Source organism: Heptranchias perlo, chromosome 12 (assembly GCF_035084215.1).
Source record: "Heptranchias perlo isolate sHepPer1 chromosome 12, sHepPer1.hap1, whole genome shotgun sequence".
NCBI lineage: Eukaryota > Metazoa > Chordata > Chondrichthyes > Hexanchiformes > Hexanchidae > Heptranchias > Heptranchias perlo.
The window spans coordinates 37,727,801-37,744,575 of NC_090336.1; the positions used below are offsets into that span (position 1 = coordinate 37,727,801).

Below are 16,775 nucleotides of genomic sequence, written 5' to 3' on the forward strand. Positions count from 1 at the left end.
AGGCTTAGGCATTTTTTTCTTATACACTCACTCATACCCCCGCTGCTTTATAAAACACAATATAAATTTTACTTCAAGCTTTTGAAATGCGTCCTATTAAGAGGAAAATCTACTGAGCAGAAAGTGCTGCAAGCTAAAGAAAAAAATTTCCCTCATTACAACTAACTGAATGATACTGATGGATCCTAGAAAATTAGGTACATGCCACATGATCAGAATGCAGAATCTAAAGACAGCTCAGAGTAACAGAGGTCTGGGCAAAAAATATCAAGTCCAAGTTCAGGCTTTTTGAAGCGGCTGAGGTCTTCATGTAATGATATTTGAATAATTATGGTATTGGAAGACGAGACAATTCATATATAGACCTAACACACTTCCTGTCCATCACACTGCAAGTTTGAGAGTCACATTTAAAACTATAAAAGAAACAAAGGTTGTAATTTTGAATGTACAAAGTCTCCCAGCAATTGAAAATGTCTAATTGGAGGACCCAGAATGTCTGTAACCTTTGACTGACCTCATCAATCATATTTTTGAAAACATGCATTTGACTTGCAGCTTTAATATCATTAAACTCAGATCATCCAATTTTTATTTAACAGCAATTGTAAAGTTATACAACTTCTCTTTATCAGCACAGTAATATTTTTTATATTACATCATTTACAATACTCTTGTTCTTATAAAACCGTACATCATACAACTTACCATGGGCAATGTTACAGTAGATTATAAAGATGGCAAGAAGTGCAGAAAAAAAGCTTTGCTGTTAGGCAACGTCTACTGCTTTAAAACGATCAATAAGTTTTACTGCATCGTAGCAATATTAGCCGACTGTGTTTTAGTGCATATGGCCTAGCAAGGTATTGTCATAGTGGAATTGCTATAGGAGTCATATATATCTTACAAGATTGGGGGAAATGGTTGCAACAGTCACCTCACTGGCTTAAATTGTTGGGTCTCTTCTGCCAACTGCAATAACTGGCATTCATACAGCGCCTTTATCGTAGTAAAACGTCCCAAGGCGCTTCAGAGGATAGTTATCACACAAAATTTGACAGTGAGCCACATAATGAGATATTAGGACAGGTAGGTATGTTTTAAGGAGCATCTTAAAAGGAGAAGAGAGAGTTAGAGAGGCAGAGGGGTTCAGGGACAGAATTCCAGAGCTTAGGGCCCAGGCAGTTGAAGGCACGGCCCTCACTGGTGGAGCGATTAAAATCGGGGATTTGCAAGAGGCAAGAATTGGAGGAGCGCAGAGATCTCGGAGGATTGTAGGGCTGAAGGAGGTCATAGAGATAGGGAGGGACGAGGCTTTCCCAGACCAGGAGCCAATGTAGGTCAGCGAGCACACGGGGTGATGGGTGAACGAAACTTGATGCGAGTTAGGATATGGGCAGCAGAGTTTTGGACGAGCTCAAGGTTATGGAGGGTGGAAAATGGGAGGTGAGCCAGGAGAACATTGGAATAGTCAAGCCTAGAAGTAACAATGGCATGGATGAGGGTTTCAGTGGCAGATGAGCTGAGGCAGCGGCGGAGACGAGTGATGTTATGGAGGTGGAAGTAGGCGGTTGGTGATGGAGCGGATTAGTGGTCAGAAGCTCATCTCAGGGTCAAATAGGATGCCAGAGTTGCGAATGGTCTGGTTCAGCCTCAGACAGTGGCCAGGGAGAGGGATAAAGTCGGTGGCTAGGGAACGGAACTCGTGGCGGGGACCGAAGGCAACGGCTTTGGTCTTCCCAATATTTAGTTGGAGGAAATTTCTGCTCATCCAATACTGGATGTCGGACAATCAGCGCAAAATATCTGAGACAGTAGAGGGGTCGAGAGAGGTGGTGGTGAGGTAGAGCTGGGTGTCATCAGCGTACATGTAGAACCCGATGTTGTGCTTTCGGATGAGATCGCCGAGGGGAAGTATGTGGATGAGAAATAGGAGGGGGCTAAGGATAGACCCTTGGGAGACGTTAGCGGTAACGATGCGGGAACGGGAAGGGAAGCCATTGCAGGTGAATCTCTGGCTACGACTGTATAGATAAGAATGGAACCAGGAGAGCGCAGTCCCACCCAGCTGGATGGCAGAGGAGAGGTGTTGGAGGAGGATGGTGCAGTCAATCATGCCAAAGGCTGCCGACAGGTCGAGAAGGATGAGGAGGGATAGTTTACTACGGTCACAATCACAAATGACATCCTATGTTAAGGGCCGTTTCAGTACAGTGGCAGGGGCAGAAACCTGATTGGAAGGGATTCAAATTTGGGAGCTGCAGGAAAGATGGGCATGGATTTGGGAGGCGACAACACATTCAAGGACTTGGGAGAGGAAAGGGAAGTTGGAGAAGGGGTGGTAGTTGGCATGGACAGAGGGGTCAAGGTTAGTTTTTTTTGAGGAGGGGGGCGATGAAGGCAGATTTGAAGGGGAGGGGGAAAAGTACCTGAGGAGAGGGAACCGTTAACAATATCAGCTAAAATGGGGGCCAGGAAGGGAAGTTGGATGGTCAGCAGTTTGGTGGGAGCAGGGTCAAGGGAACAGGAGGTGGGTCTCATGGACAAGATAAGCTCAGAGAGGGCACGAGGGGAGATAGGAGAGAAACTAGAGAAAGAGGCAAGTTAAGGGCTAGGGCAGGGGGAACCTTAAGGGAAGTCTGTCTTGGTGGGCTAGGGGAAGGGAGGGAGGGAAGCGGCAGAAGCAGCTGAATGGATACGGATGGTCTCACTCTTAGTGACTCCTTGGACTACTTGTTGGAGAGAGTAGGAGGAGGTAGGGGAGAGGGGCTTAAGAAAATGGCTAGAAGTGGAGAAGAGAAGCCAGGTGTTATCTTTGTATTACAGGATGATCCTTGAATAGCGAGCAGTTTTGGCAGAGTGCAGGACCAGATAGTGCTTTATGTGCCTTAGGCCATACCAGGGGGAACGACCAGGGTGAGAGAGAGTAATGGTTTCAATGGGAACAAGGGCATCAAAAGATGGAGGTGAGGGTGTGATTGTGCAGATCAGTAGCTGCAGAAATGTAGGGGTGAACCGAGAGCCAAAGGCTAGACAGTTGGGAATTTGAAAGTGCCGTCCTTACTCTAGATATTCTGCTTCCATATTTTTGGCTATTCTCAGGTGAGTGGGAACTCCCTGCAGCCTCAAGATTATGTTCATTGGTTCTCATATCTAGCTAAGTTTCAATAACAAGTTCAGGATAATGAACAGAAAACCCTTCTTCAGATTTCATTAACTACTGGATTTATCTTGTGTCTCTACAGGAATCTCGTGTTTTCTGAGAAGCAGCAGAATATCACACTACCAGAACTCATTTTATGCTTTAACTGCCAAATAAATAGATAAACAAGTTAATATACAACAGTAATATGTATCTTTTTACAGCACACTATGCTAACTCCACAAGAACGGGATATGACGCTCGACTCCAGTAAGAACGGGATATGACGCTCGACTCATCGATCGACAGTTCCGACGGGCCACAGCAAAAAATCGCATAGACCTCCTCAGGAGACTAACACGGGACGCAACCAACAGAGTACCCTTTGTCGTCCAGTACTTCCCCGGAGCGGAGAAATTACGCCATGTTCTCCGCAGCCTTCAACATGTCATCAATGACGACGAACACCTCGCTATGGCCATCCCCACACCTCCACTACTCGCCTTTAAACAGCCACCCAACCTCAAACAGACCATCGTTCGCAGCAAATTACCCAGCTTTCAAGAGAACAGCGTCCACGACACCACACAACCCTGCCGCGGTAACCTCTGCAAGACATGCCAGATCATCGACACAGATACCACCATCACACGAGAGGACACCACCCACCAGGTGCATGGTTCATACTCCTGTGACTCGGCCAACGTTGTCTACCTCATACGTTGCAGGAAAGGATGCCCCGGAGCATGGTACATTGGCGAGACCATGCAGACACTGCGACAACGGATGAACGGACACCGCGCAACAATCGCCAAACAGGAGGGTTCCCTCCCAGTCGGGGAACACTTCAGCAGTCAAGGACATTCAGCCACCGACCTTCGGGTAAGCGTACTCCAAGGCGGCCTTCGAGACACACGACAACGCAAAATCGTAGAGCAGAAATTGATAGCCAAGTTCCGCACCCATGAGGACGGCCTCAACCGGGATCTTGGGTTCATGTCACGCTACACGTTACCCCACCAGCGAACAAATGTTATCTGTTTTTAATATAACGGGTCAGTTGCTGTCTTTTCTATGTTTCTACCTCTCTATCTCTGTTTTTTTTTGTTTGTTGTTTTTTTTGGTGATTTGTATATTCTGAGACCTGGCAGGTAACACCTGTCTGTCTGCACACTGATTGCCTTGGCAACGGGCAGTTGAAAAAACTGTCTGTTATCACCAGCATTGTTCTGTGAATTATAAATGCGACTTCATTTCGAGGACTTCATTTCCACATCGTTCACCTGAGGAAGGAGGTAGCCTCCGAAAGCTTGTGAATTTAAAATAAAATTGCTGGACTATAACTTGGTGTTGTAAAATTGTTTACAATTGTCAACCCCAGTCCATCACCGGCATCTCCACATCATGTCCACAAAATAAGGCACGTAGTAAATGGATCACAACTTTTATCCCAAACTGATAATTTTATAATGAACTTTTATACATCTACAAAGTAGTTGTTGTCTTATATTCTTACCAACTATAGGAGCTAGCTGGACTGACTGGTCTCCTTGTAAATTTCAGACTGATTGATTTGAAGCTAATTAAATTCCCAAAGCAGTTGCCAGTCTTTGTGGATTTCATCAACAGTCAGCTAAATTCAAAAGAAGCTTCCAATTGTTCACATATTTGAACAAAGCGCACAATATATTTTTGTTTTAATTGTGTAGCTTGTATTACTCATGCACAAGGGAGTAAGTAACGTGGTAGATTCCAATGTTATTTAGAATGCTATAGTGTACAGGTCTGTGCATACAGCATCATGAGACAGCTCATTAGGCAGTAAGCAGTTAATGTTCTGAGAACACCTGGGGTGACCATTTGCCTAGCCATCCAACACTACCACAGCAATGTCAACAGATTAACAGTCAACAGGAAGTCCATCTTCCAGAAAGATTTGAATGCTTTTCTTCGTTTGGTCCTGATTGAAATCAGAATTATTCTCCTGTTTATAAAGTTGGAACTATATAAAATGGCTGCTATCTTTACTTAGTCACAGGAAGCATATTTATTTTAAGATAGTTTTCGAGATGCTAAATAATCAGCCGTAACACTTCAGTAAGTATAATATTTACCTCAGTGATTGAAAGAATACTATTTGCATTACAACTACAAATTTGCAGTCAAACGTTACTAGAATAGAATAAAGTGCTATTTTTGCTACAGTTAAAAACCAGGCATTCCAAGTTGGTATTCGGGTCAACAAAAACCTCATGAAGTAGTCTTGATTTAGAATCTACATTCTTCAAAAGTGGCCTATTATATTATTGTAAACAATTTTACAACACCAAGTTATAGTCCAGCAATTTTATTTTAAATTCACAAGCTTTCGGAGATTTTCTCCTTCCTCAGGCAAATGTTTGCCTGAGGAAGGAGAAAATCTCCGAAAGCTTGTGAATTTAAAATAAAATTGCTGGACTATAACTTGGTGTTGTAAAATTGTTTACAATTGTCAACCCCAGTCCATCACCGGCATCTCCACATCATGACTATTATATTATGGTATTCCTGTTATGAAGCAGATAAATTTCCTCTGGATTTTTTTTTTAAAAATGCATGCTCCGCACAATGGACATTGTTCTAAGTCTTATTCCCTCCTGCTCCTAATTTCTGACAATCTGCTATTGGGGGCGTGGGGGGGGGGGAAAAGATGAGGGTTGTTAAGGCCGTGCCAGGAATTAGTCTATTGAGAGGGAACGGGAAAGAGCTGAAAGAGTTATCACCTGACCAACCTTTTGGTGGTTAAATCAAAACAAAAACACAGGTCACACATCCATTCCCTTCCTGACTACAAACAGCACATAGCCCAACAAGATTTATGCAGATAACATGAATTTTTGATTTTAAAAATAACACAATGGCCCTGATATTTATGCGGAGGGTGTGGGGGAGGCTGAAAACGGCCGAAGAAGCCAGTAAGGCCAGGGATGCGGAGGTCCTGCCAAACTTAACAGCAGGACCTCATCATCATTTTTTGATCCATTTCCCGCTCGGCAGCCAGACAAATTGACAGCCTGGCCGGTGGCTAGGAGGAAAACTAACGGCAGAAGGCCACAGCCTGGGACCCTTGGGGACAGTGCCCAGCAATTTTGGGGGGGGGGGGGGGGGGGGGGAAAGAAGTTGCGCCATCGTGGCTCGGGGAGTTGTGCCATCGCAACTCGGGGGGGTGTGGGGGGGGGAAAGAGAGAGGCAGTGATCGGTAAGGGGGAGGCCTAAGGCCTCCTTAAGGGGCCGGGGGAGCATTGCTGTTCCTCCTGGCTCACAGGAGAGCTGGAAAAGGCATTTACCTTGTGGAGCAGTCAGCTCCTGCCTCCCTTTCACTGCCAGGTTTCCTGACCCCTGGAAAACCGGTGCAGCTGCCAATTTTATATCGGGCTCCCAGCTGTGCCATGGGCGACCGATTTAAATATGTTAATGAAGTGCCCCGGCTCTTCACGGCGGGACACGCTGACGCCTTGATATCCTCCACCGTAAAAAAGGCGGCGAGCGCGCGCACATCGTGTTGGGGACATGGTCCCCAGATTTAAGTCTTCAACCCACCCCAACCCGTCGTCGGGGGGTGGGGGGTGGGGTTAACATCAATGCCAAAATTTCTGCATTCTTTTGCTTTCAAATTTTGCTTCTTAGGAGGTGGAAACCAAACGAGTAGATGAGGAAAAAGGAGCTGGTGAGAGTGGAAAAATAGGCAGCAACTGTTCTATGCTTCCATGAAAAAAAAAACTCTCACATATAATTATCCACCTCCATGAAATGGAAGGCAGCAAACTCAAACTCAAATGCTGTGTGCAAATTACAACATAAAACAAAGACAGAAAGATGTGGAGTATAAGCTGCATTTGAGCATTTAAACAATCGCTAGAACAGAGTAAAGTGAAGCTCAGCTCGTGATCAGGTTAGCAGCAGCAGGCTGGTGCAAGTGCCTAATGTGGGTAAACTTCCATAAACGGAAAGACGGTGTAAGTAATTAAGGATACATTCATGTACCATCTTTAGCATTACTTCACAACAAAGCTGAAGATGGTGCCTAAACAGAGATGATGGCAGCTCGAAGCGAACTCCAAACCCAAGTGTATAACCCTGGTACTTGGTGTTTTCACACCCAAACTGCAAATCTCAGATCACAGTGTAAACATAAACTTCTGCAACTGATTGACATCTCCCACCCCCCACCCCCATCTCACTCCTCCCCAGGGTAAAGTTAAACATAATTTTAATAAAAGAAAAGACATAAAAAATTAACTAAACAGCATTAGGACATCACATCCAAAGGAATCCCTACCGGCTGAGATCAAGTTTTGGAGGTCTCTGTCTGAACGGGGCCTCCAAGCCCAAAGTGAACTTGGGAGCAAGTCCCGAGCTACATTGATGGAATATGAATGCACCGTTAATGGTGCCTTGCACGCAAGCTGTATCAAGGAACAGTATAAATGCTGAGATTACATTTCACTGTTTCTACCCCGAGACTTCAATCAGTACAATTAAAATTCAGAAAGATCATTTGAATCTTTGAACATTTAAGATTATGGCACCATAGCTGAAGCTCGATATCCTAGACTCCTGGCCCTGTTATCATCTTAGTTGTACAGATCATAAGTAGCAGATTCTTATAAAATTAAATACTATTGAAATAAACTAATAAGCAACAACATGCAAACTATAGAAGCAGAGTTCAAAAGGCTGAAAGATTAGGGAACCTTTGATCATTTCAAAATGGCCTGTTTTGGTCCAAGTTTCCTCCAATCAGCCACATTTTCAACAATGACAATTCCAAGTTTCCATTCATCAAAATCAAAGCACTTAGTAATGATTTAATTTGCTTCAAGATCAACATTCTTACCAAAATCTCTGAGTTGCTATTTACCATTTTCTACAAGGTTGGCATTTTTATACCTTGATTTACAAATGGAGCTGGTGGACAGCTAGTGACAGGAATGCCAATCTGCAACACCAACTCTTGGCTTTGTAATTGGGAAGTGGAGAAACCAGCAATACAAGGGTTTGAAAACAAACCGTGACTCCTCTCCTGCAAGCCAGATTCCACATCACATCTAAGAAACAAGATTTGTTAAGGAGTTTTTTTTGTACATTAGATGGTGACTGGTGTGGGAGCAAAGAAAGAAAGGAGCTATATTAGGGTCCCAGTGGGTAGGTCACCTATTTTCCAATGGCCTGTACACTTTCCAGTGAGTGAGTGATGGTCAACCCTGCATTTGAACTTAGATACAGAAAGAACAGAGTTCCAGGCAACTGTACTATTGGAGTCAGGCCACAAGCAATAGAACCAATATTTGAAGCTGCAACACTGATAGTCTGTGCAGACTTTTTGGATCAGTACAGAATAGTAATTTGGAGCTGCAGGTCATAAACACAGAGTTCGGACAAGCATTAGCAATTCTTTTGGTGGCGCTCTAGGTATTAACTCACGAAGGACTGACAGCTCAGCTGTATCTCCAGGATACAATAGAGGCTGGATTCTGACATGGAGTAGGCCATCATCAGAGTCTATTAATCTGTATAGCTTTGGAGTGTACAGAGCCCAGAAAAAAAAAAATCACAAGATAGGTTTTGGGTTTTCTTGGCAGCCTACCAAGTAAAGATAATGTGGAGTATCATCACTGATCACAATTAGTCACTTAAAAATGGTAACTAATCCAGTACATGACAAGTTAGTTTTAATATATACTCACAGATTTACTTTAGTTTAGACGACTGCAGGAATTTTTCATCCAGCTTACGCTTTAACAAGAGAAAAGAAAAGTCAGTTGATTACATACACAGAAGTATTCATAAATGCTGCCTTGCTCATCAATCTTGGTGACATTGGAGGGGTCATAGCACTGCAGGTTGGTGATGCAGCTACTAAAGCTGCTGCTTTATATCCATAGATAGTGCATTGTTTAACCAGATTCCTAGAATAGGATAAAGTTGCACTTATTTTCTGTTAACACCGAATCTAATTAATTATTAAAAGCCTACATATCCAATTTTTAAAGCTTATATGAAATTCCTATGTGACTACAAATCCTATTTGTAACTGAACATTAAAAGGGGCATTGGAGTCTGGTAAATGATTTTGCTAAACATCAGTTCCACACCAGTTATCCCCATAGCTTCTGAGTGAAACTGTCAATTTAGTGTCAAATTAAAGGCAATTTGGCTTGGCGGGATCACACCCACCAGGAACTGGATCAAGGCACTCTTACTTCACATAAGATCCCAAAAAACCAACAGGTATTACCCCTCCAATGTCACTTTCATTCCGGTTGTCTGGCCTAGATTTGAATTTGGGTCTCAAACATTGAAGGGCATTATGCCACCCATTCCCGGGAAAGTTTTCATTTTCCTTCTGGTATCCTCCCTCACATTTCTTGAAAGTACTCCAACCTCAAGCACAAGTCAAAAAGTGACAGCATCAGCATACTATTCTATGGTACATGGCTTCACAGCTGAGCTTGATCCTGTCCTTACCAATATCCACACAGCAGGGAAAATTTAATAACCACTGGAAGCAGGAGCTCTTGTCCACCAATGGGACACTGAAGCCGTGTAACACAGCTGCACCAGGTGAGATAGTCAGCATAGTCCAGGGATCCAGCTCACAAGTCTTCTTTGTAGGTCAGGTGGTGCACTTTCCCAGCAAGGCATCAGGGTAGCTACAGGTTCATTTTTAGCTGGAGATTTTTAAAAATCTGTCAGTAAACTCAACAGCCCTTTACAAAAATTTATATTTTTGGATTAAAACCTACATTTCCTTCAAGAATGGAAACAATTAGCCAGGAAGCCCGCTCCTGGGGCTCAATTTTAAAACAGAAGTCTGGGTGCGTTGGGGGCAAAGAAAATCGGGATCTTCTGGAATGGGCAGGAATCCCAGCTCCAACAATCTGAAGAATGCGCACGGCCCAGAGTCACCTGGGTGTGCGTGCTGTTCCCGAACTCTGAAGTCCCACCAGCAATTAAAGCTGGCGGGACGATATTTAAACCAACAATTCATGTACTTAAAGTATTTGAAATGTGCATGAATGTAATTAATTATGCTGGCAAGCGATTTCACCGCTGTCTCAGCGTGTTTCCCGTGCTGTGCAAAACACGGAATGGTGAAGGAGCAGTGTTTCAGCCAGCAACCATTTGGATATTTAAATGCCTGTTTGACAGATGGGGATAAAAAGGTGAGTTATTGCAGTAGGGCACTCAGTTCTCTCAGACAAACTTCTGGCTAGGAGATCTTTGTGTTTAGACTGGAAACCAAGAATTCTCAATCAGAATTGTTCTGTTTACACATATTTACCAACTTTTCAGACCCCCTCAAACTGACACTATCAGGATGGGGGGGCGCGATGGCTGCATTCACCACCACATCCGAGGATGAGGAACATCACCATCCTCACCAGGCACGGCGTGCACTTACGCTATTTGGAGCTCCATAACACGGTGCTGCGCCCCAGGCACCTGCACAAGAGCACAGAGGGGAACAACAGAGGGAGCGACGTCGCAGAAGGCACTACCCTCGCCCCCCCCCCATCCTTCTACAGCTTCCTGGACCTCTGAGGAGCAGTGCCTACGGAGGCTGAGAATGAGTCGCCAGGTGGTCGCAGACATCTGCAGCCTCCTTCGTGCTGAGCTGCTCCCGACTGGGCCTGGCGGCATCTCATTATCCGTTGCTGTCAAAATCACCACTGCCCTGAACTTCTTTGCCTCCAGATAATTGCAGGGTACCACCGGTGACATCGCCGGGGTCTCAGTTGTCTGCACACAAGTGCATAAGGCAGGTCACTTGTGACGGCTTGTTTCACAGGGTCTTGCAATACGTCAACTTCCCCATGGACGACCTCAGCCAGATGGAGAGGGCAGTAGGATTCGACTCTGTGGCTGGCTTCCCACAGGTGCAGGGTGCAATCTAATGCACCCATACAGCAATCAGAACACCTCCACACGAGCGCTGCAGCTTTAATTCTACATAGTCTGCCTAATACCACCAGCACATGACAATTATGGTATCCTGTAAATATTTTGCAAAAATACCAATCTTTCTTTAAATAAACTGTAGTGTTCCTGCCGAAACCTAATTTTTTAGGACACATGAAAAACAACCAACATTGTTGGTTGCACAACAGAAATCAATTAAAGTGCAACATGCCCCATAGCTTGGAATCAAAATCCTGGGTCTTTTTCACTAATCTTATTTTTTTTCCCTCCCCCAAAGCAGTTTAGGTTTTTACAAAACATCAAAAATATCCAATTAATGAGCCCTGGTGAAATGGCACAGGCCTCAAATGCCCTGTAATAGTCCTCAATCATCACGAGAGCAAGTTGTTTTCAAGTACCACAGACGCAGAGTAACTGTACGGCATTGGGCCTGTTCAGTTCTAGGTTCCCAGTTGGGCTAGTCGAAAGAAAGTTTTGAAAAGATTCCAATTGGAGATAAAATGACTAGAGAAAATAATTAGAAGCTGATTAGAAGCACAGATTGCAGAAAGGAAGATTGAGCTTGACAAACCAAACCTGGAGGCCCTGCAAGGATCCATCTTCCTATTTCTCATCTACACACTGCCCCTTGGCGACATCATCCAAGAGCACGTCAGATTCCACCTGTATGCGGTCAACACCCATCGCTACCTCACCACCACCTCTCTCGACGCCTCCACTGCATATAATTTGGCAGGCTGCTTGTCTGACATCCAGTATTGGATAAGCAGAAATTTCCTCCAATTAAATACTGGGAAGACCGAAACTATTGCCACAAACTCTGCTCCGTAACTACAGATTCCATTCCCCTCCCTGAGGCTGAACCAGACTGTTCACAACCTTGGTCTCCAAGATGACCCTGAGCTGAGCTTCCAACCACAAATCCTCTCCATCACCAAGACGGCTAACTTCTACCTCCATAACATCGCCTGTTTCTGTCCCTGCTTCAGCAAACCTCATCCATGCCTTTGTTACCTCCAGACTTGACTATTCCAATGATCTCTGGCCGGCCTCCCATCTTCCACTCTTCATAAACTTGAGCTCATCCAAAATTCTGCAGCTGTATCCTAACTCGTACCAAGTCCCGTTCTCTCATCATCCCTGTGCTCGCTGACCTTCATTGGTTCCCGGTCCAGCAATTGCCTCAAATTTAAAATTCTCATCCTTGTGTTCAAATCCTTCCATGGCCTCACCCCTCACCATCTCTGAACCTCATCCAGCTGCCAAGAACTCTGGCCTCATACATCCCCGATTTCCTTCACCCCACCATTGGCGGCTATGCCTTCAGTTGTCTAGGCCCCAAACACTGGAATTCCCTCCCTAAACCTCTCTGCCACTCTACCTCCCTCCCTCCCCCCTCCTTTAAGACACTCCTTAAAACCTACAACTTTGACCGTCACCTGTCCTAGTATCTTCTCACTTCAGTCGGTGTCAAATAATGTCTGATAACACACCTGTGAAGCGCCATGGGACGTTTTACTACGTTAAAGGCGCTAAATAAACGCAAGTTGTTTTTGTTGCTAGGCAGCATAGTACATTAAAGCACAACTGTGTCACCATACTCCAGGTTAGTCCTTATTGGGAAATTTGTGACTAACTACATTGTGCAAGTAGGCTGAGTATTCTATCTCTCGACAGGCAGTAATGGCAGTCAGCAGCATCAATTGTTTAAGCTGTTGTGCAAGCTTGGGGGCGTCCTGCACTTAAAATCGCTATCATTGCTGAGTTGTTAATATCGATCATATTGTTGTAACGAAAAGCGATGCACAAGTTAGGGACTTCCCCTCCCAAAAAACAAAGATGTAAGGAGTCGCACAACACCAGGTTTTAGTCCAACAGCTTCATTTGAAATCACAAGCTTTCGGAGCTTTGCTCCTTCGTCAGGTGAAGTCACCTGACGAAGGAGGAAAGCTCCGAAAGCTTGTGATTTCAAATGAAGCTGCTGGACTAAAACCTGGTGTTGTGCGACTCCTTACGTTTGTCCACCCCAGTCCATCACCGGCATCTCCACATCAAAAAAAAAGATAAACTGAAGGAACAGCTATTGTGGGTTGCTCTCACATTGCCTTTAGCTGAAGCTGGGATTGGCAAACTCTGGGAGCACATCTCCTACACATCCTCTCAGCTATAGAAGGTGCACAGCCCAGGGAATGGTTGAGAAAATAGAATCAATTAAGAAAAGCAGTCCACTTTTAGAATAGAATGATTATACACAGTTCAAATTTTTTGCTTGTTAAATACAGCATGTTTTGTCCTGGTTCGAATTTATTTCAAAGTATCGGAAAGAAAAATGCACAAAAGTATGAGAATTATTCTGGCTACACAAAATATGTACAGTATTTTAAAAAGAATATTGTGCTATTGATACCTGCCTGTGCTTATAGTCAATGAGCCACCGAACATTGGCAGATAGTGCAAAGCTGCAAAAGGCATTCCACACTTGGGAATAAACTCTTTTTAACCCATGTATGGAATGGTAAGTTCTCATTAAAAGCTGTGCCGAAAAGTAAATCCATTTTAAATCCCATGACTTGGTATGTTCTGCGGATATTTGTTTGAACACTGGGATCACAATGAATCAGTTCAATTTATGCAAAAAAGTCAAAATCAACCGAGCCCCCTTATTAGGCACATGAATGGCTGCTGGCTGCTCAGAAGCAAAGAATACTGCTTCATTCTTTCTGCAAGAACCTCCACAGTACATGCTATAACCATAGAAAGGAACCAATCATTGCATTCAGATACTCAGTTGTGCCAAAAACTAAACAGGAGTACATTAACACATTTTAGCCATTTGAGACAGGATACAGAGATAAAGCCTCACCTCTAAACCAGTTTTAAATGCAATAGCGTCTTATTTTTACAAGGAAATTGCACATTTTTAAACACAACTTTTGTGTTTCAGACTGAATTCTGTGCAAAGCACGCACATTATCAAACCTTGCCATAACTTATATGGGCGGATGATTGCAGAAATCTCAAGATGAGAACCAACAGCTGGTTATACTAACACAGGTCAAAGTCCCTATTTTATGCTTCAACTATTTACAATTGTGGGAACGATGGCATTTAAAAAAAAATTTAAACTATTTCCTCCAAGCTTGCAAAACAAGTTACAAAAAAAAAAGACAAATTGTAATAGAACTTTCCAGCTTCATGTTAATAATAGTAATGTTATTTATATTTTGCATAAGAAATGGCTTTGCAAGCAACCCAGCAGCTCAGGATATTGACTGCCTGCCTCCATCCAGCCAGATGGTCTCAAGTTCCCAAAGCTTGCCTGTCACTTGAAAGCCAATTGGGAGCAGACTTTTCCAGCTCTCAGTTGGTACATTTGGTGACGTAGGCTCCTCTCAGTGAAAATAGAAATCTATCTAATCAGGTTCAGCCAACTCACTCATTAGCTGACCAGACAGCAGCACTGACAGCAGTCTAAGGGATTTCATAGCCCAGAGTTTCCTATATATATGACTCCTGAGGGAAATGGCTGCTGGGGGGAGGGGGCGGGGAAAGAGGAGGTAAGTGGGAGACGGAGAAGACAGCTGAGGAAAGAATAAATTGGAAAATGCAAACGAGGTTGCCTTTTAAAAATCAAATTTTCAAATAGATGGTAACTACAATTACAGAATTTTAAAATTTAGGTTTAGATCCTTCTATGGCAGAAGATTTATCAGGTATGCTGCAAGTACCCATCATTATGTGCCAACATCATAGAAACAAACCCAATCCTACACAATGAGTCATTAAAAAAAATACACGAACACAGTAACTATAGGGCATACAGTAAAGACTAAAGCCCCATCTCAATAATTAATAAGCGATTTCTATTATGGAACTAAAATGAAGTACAGTATTTCTGATACAGTAAGCTAATTAAAAAGGATGGAGGATTATATTTTGTGCATCTGACACACTCATTATACTTTCAGTTCAGAATTTTAATTACATCTAAAAGTATGTTTTCCTACAGCTTGCTTATGACAGAGGGATGGCACAACCAGGCTGTACTGGAAGCACATGCTGGTGGGTGAATTCATTATTCACAGAGCAAGAAAGATACATTCCTACTGACCTCTTAAAAACCAAGACTGAGGTAGCATTCCATCTGGACCAGAATAATATTAATGAATGCAGTAAGTTAACCTTGTCCAAGTAAACTGGGAACCTCTGCTGTATGTTGTTGTGCCTCAATCAATATAAATAAATCATCTTTTTAATAAGTAAATTTCTGAATTTTTCAGTAAGATGCATGCCCCAGTCACACTGAAACAATTCACCACAGTATGGGGCTGGTGGGCCCACAGAGCAGCTCTTGCAGAAAACCTACAAACTTGTGAGCTGCTCCTGGATGTACAGGTGCAACATTCACTATGACCCAAAGCTAAATTCAAGGCAAATGCTTTGGGGAGGAGTGTGTTCTCCTCATCTGAGGCCTATTCAAAACTAAAATACAGATATCAATGTAATACTTATGCAGTTATACGGGTGAGCTTACCATATACCCTTCCAAAATCTGAGGTGAACAGGAAGCATTTTTAGTCATGTTTAAATTATTCTGAAAGAAACTGGGAGTTCTGGTTCATATCTAGAATGTTCAGTGTAGATAGGGTTTAACATCAGACTAGAATGAAAGTGTACTTATCAATTAAACTTATTCATTGATGTTATTTGAGCTTTGTCTCAACATTCACAGCAAAAAAGCAGTTTCCATAACCAGAACCATGAACTTCTGATGTTATGTGCAACATAACATTACAACATTTCAAAAATTACTTAATTGGCTGTAAAGGACTATGGGACATCCTAAGGTCGTGAAAGGTGGTACAAAAATGCAGGTTCTACCTAAGTTCTATATGCGATAGGAATCAAATAGCATGCCACAGGTCTAACTGATCCTTTCACGATCATGTGACACTCCTGTGAGCTTCCCACGATTCTCTTCTCTGTTTTGAAAGGCAGAATATACCACATTATCTCACCATTTTGTTCCGGTTAAAACAGATAGTTGAATTTATTTACAAAGCAAATCGATTACAGAGAAGCAGAAACACAGCAAGAAATCATTAGTACAATACTTGACTTACTATATATACGGTTTTGAAACAAAGTGAACAATGTTTGGAATCCATTCCAGTAACGTTTGAATTGAGTATCTGATGAAACTTTATATGGACAACTAACACCTTGGAGTCCCTTGCACCTCAATGTGGGAATAGGCAGTTGAAACATGGAACTAAAGGCCGCGGGGGAAACCCTCTGGTCATACAGTTTTCTGGAGTTTCAAAGGCCAGTTTCCTCTGAAGATCAAATGGATTCCTTACAAGAGTCAGGAAATTAAGATTGTTACAGGTGTTAAACTTGAAACAAACAATCCCTTTGAAATGTTCCCGAGTGCAAACTTGAATACATTAACATTTCAAAGGCAAGAGGTAATTTCTGTTGCAATTAACATTGCATCATTGCAATGACTGGCTAGGCTATATGGCCTTCCCCACCCCAGGAAATTGGAAATCACTGGATAGTTTTGCATATTGTTTTTCTGTCCAACACCAATATAAAATAACACTCACTTAGCCACAGCTAACTGAAGTCAATTTTTAATTTACATTATAAAGTCATAAGATGACAGAAA

General features: G+C 43.1%; 1 protein-coding gene across 5 annotated transcripts in view; it reads right to left on the reverse strand.

Annotated features, from left to right (window-relative positions):
- LOC137327969 (uncharacterized protein C11orf24 homolog) overlaps window positions 1-16,775 on the reverse strand; it is a 72,428-nt gene that overhangs the window by 20,070 nt on the left and 35,583 nt on the right. For 4 of the 5 annotated variants that reach the window (XM_067993984.1, XM_067993986.1, XM_067993982.1 and 1 more), the window contains exon 3: window positions 8,869-8,917. The exons of the other annotated variant lie outside the window; for it this stretch is intronic. The gene's annotated coding sequence lies outside the window, so the exon portion shown is untranslated. The remainder of the gene's footprint in view (window positions 1-8,868; window positions 8,918-16,775) is intronic. 5 annotated transcript variants of the gene reach the window in all.